Genomic DNA, 3,286 nt, shown 5'->3' with positions numbered 1-3,286 from the left:
ATGGAGAGCCATCTTGTCGCTGATAGCTGAACAAGCTTCAGTGGAGTGTTGCCATCATTAATAAGTTGATATATCTGCGCATATTCACGCGGTCTCAGGCGGCTGTGAGAAAACCAGCTGTAGGAATGAGAAACTAAAAACTCTAGACTGTGTGGCAGCATTTCTACAGCTTTACTGGCACATATTTGATGAGACTGAGATTCTTATTCCTTTTGAGGAGATGCATGTAGTTGGAATTTTTCTTCCCGACCGTAACGCTGTAGCCGTCAGTCCCAGTCCCAATACATCTGGTGAAATCCAGACCAACACTGTCAAGAAACTGTATCAGTGTTGTGGCAATTGCTTCTGCTGTTTCACCTTCCAAGCTGACTAGTCCCAAAAACATACACAATTTTGTTTAAGGAGGAGCTGAAGTAATGTACTACAATGCACACGCTGCTTTACTGCAGCAATATCTGTGCTCTCATCTATAACCAGGGAATACTGGGACTCACAATGTCTTTGATGAGGTCAGAGAACATGCAAGACACAATAACATTGTTTATTAATGCCAGGCATTTTGTGTGATGGAATTTTACATCTTTATCAAAAGCTACTCTGGCAAGTTCACTGGGGTGATCCGTGGAAGTAACTGCTGAGTGGCAGGCAACGTAGCAGGCCAGTGTTAGCTCCACTTGGTGCATCGTGGTTGACGGTTTTGATACTGTGAAACCAACATCTGTCAGGCGCATAGAAGAAAATGGTTTTGCATTTGCTTTATGTTTGTCAGTCCCTGCATGTTGCAAAAGGTCTGCATGCTGTGCACAAATCAGGGCTTTGCAACATTTCCAAAAAGCTTTACTGTTAGCACCAACTGCAGGCTTTAACCAGTCTTTCAACTCCTTTTCTTTTTCCTACTCCTTTTTGTATTTTCCCCCATACTCTGCCCATTTGCTTTGCTGCTGGTGCAGACTGCTCTTCTTGCCTCTTTTGTTGGCTGAGCGTCAAAATGGCGGACAAGGCAGGCTAAACTGGAATATGATAGGAATAGGAGGGATGCATCAAGTGGGTGGACCTCATCATTATTTTGGCCCCCACCCACACCAAGAACCACCCACAATAAGGACTCAGGAGCTTGTATTAAACTCGCAAGGTTACACCTTTTCTCTGACCTTGGATTGGTAGATGCAGCCACCACCCAAGTGCAGAACCCCTTTGAGAGCCCAGGAAGGCACCACCCAAGTGCAGAACCCCTTTGAGAGCCCAGGAAGGCACACTTGGGAATTCCTTCCTGTGGGATACCCTCAAGCCCTTTCAACCCCCCTCCGGGGAAGAGCTGAGAAAGGAGGGGCGGGGGAGGAAATCAGCTGTTGCCACCAGCTAATTAAACAACGTGCACAAACCTCGTCAGACAAAAATCCAATTCTGTTCTTAAAGGTAAATTTTATTAATAAAAGAAAGAAAATACATCTGGGAACTCAGGCTACTGACAGACTTTAAAAGAGCAACTACAAGGATTAAGCACCAAGAATAGCTTTCTTGAGGTCTAGCTTAAAGCTTCCTAGACATTTCCTGATCTACTTACATAGCTGGGGTTTTAAATGAGTCATTTCTAGGTATGATACTGATGATTTTTTTCATACCTGGCCCAAGCTTCTTAGAGCATAGCTGCTGCCATTCCACTTCTCCCCAGGAGAACAGACAGACAAAAGGGGAGTCTTTTTTCAATTTTAAAAAATTCTAGTCTTCCCATTGGCTCTTTTGTCCAGGAGCCCACTCACTTCCTTTTACCTATGCATAGCAGTGAGACTTTTTAACACTTTACAGGTAGGGCAATTAGAGAACAGCTGCTAAGAGGGATTTTATAGCTACTGGCTGGCTGTCCATAAAAGGGAGCTACCTCCCCCCCTTCATTTATCCGGGGGGGGAGAAAGGCCATCCACTAAATTCAAATAATTGCATGAAGAACAACATGCCCGCCAAGAGATGCATCATTTCTGTAATCAGGTGTTCGGCTTTATATATGCAAGCACACCCCTTTCCATTACAGAACTCCACAAGTGACACATGGGGTGGGAAGGGAAAAGGGAACAAACACCCCCTCTTATATTTACTATTATAAGGGGAGGAGAAAGAGAAACAGGCATCCCTTCCAAAAACCAACTCACTCACAATAGTGTTATGTCACTTCTCCAGGGGTACGTGTAGTGTACCCGTGGGGCTATGCAGAGGGTCCAGGGGGTACATCAGCTCATCTATATATTTGCCTAGTTTTACAACAGGCTACATAAAAAGCACTAGCAACGTTAGTACAAACTAAAATTTCATGCAGGCAATGGGTTGTTCATACTGTTCTATATACAATACATTGAAATGTAAGTACAATATTTATATTCCAATTGATTTATTTTATAATTATATGGTAAAAATGAGAAAGTAAGCAATTGTTCAGTAATAGTGTGTTTTAAGTAAAGTGAAACTGGGGGTACACAAGACAAATCAGACTCCTGAAAGGGGTACAATAGCCTGGAAAGGTTGAGAGCAACTTGTGTATGTGCTACATTGCAAGGGGAAGGGGGGAGAAATTATATCTGCCTCACACCAACACCAGCCCTCGGGGGGGCGGGAGAGAAGGGGTTGGAAAAAGGGAAAGCTGGCTCCCCCATTATAGTCTTATGCATCATGGGGGAAGGAGAGATGTATGCTGCTCCTCACTCCTTGATGCTGTCCTTACAAGGGGGGAGTCAAAGAGGAGGCACTGGACAGGAGCGGGGGGGGGGTACCCACCACACCACATTGTCGGGGGTAGCAGCCTCACGAGGGAGGGGGCTGTCCAAGGATGGGGGAATGGGGGTGGGGCAGGTCAGCGCTGGAGACTTGCCACTGTTAGTAAAGTTGCAGACAGCAGGGGCCCACCACGGCCCCCCAACAAAACCCTACACCTAAGCCCTCCTGAGCATGGAGTGGGCAACACAGCAGGAGGCCTATGCCATGGCCACCCTGCAGTCCCCCTTCCCCACTCACAGCTGTGCCATCCCCCTCCCGACAGGCCCCCAAGACAGCTATGCCTGCTTCAGCCACCAGTGACTGACCAACAACTGTGCCACCCCCAATTGCCGCTGACTCGCCCAAAGCTGTGCTGCTGCACCCCCACCCAGATTTGCCACCCCACAGCCTGTGTGTCCCCTGCCCCTCACCCCCTCCCCAGCCCAGCAGCCATACCACAGTCCCGACAGCCCCTCCCCCTCCAGTGGGTGCAGGTGCGCCCCACCACCAGAGATGCACTAAGAATTCTGTTCATTCCCTC

The sequence above is a fragment of the Terrapene carolina genome, unplaced genomic scaffold (genome assembly GCF_002925995.2).
Source record: "Terrapene carolina triunguis isolate 2854851 unplaced genomic scaffold, T_m_triunguis-2.0 Scaffold62, whole genome shotgun sequence".
NCBI classification, from domain to species: Eukaryota; Metazoa; Chordata; order Testudines; family Emydidae; genus Terrapene; species Terrapene triunguis.
The sequence above is the reverse complement of the archived record's forward strand: the minus strand, read 5'-3'. Positions refer to the sequence as shown.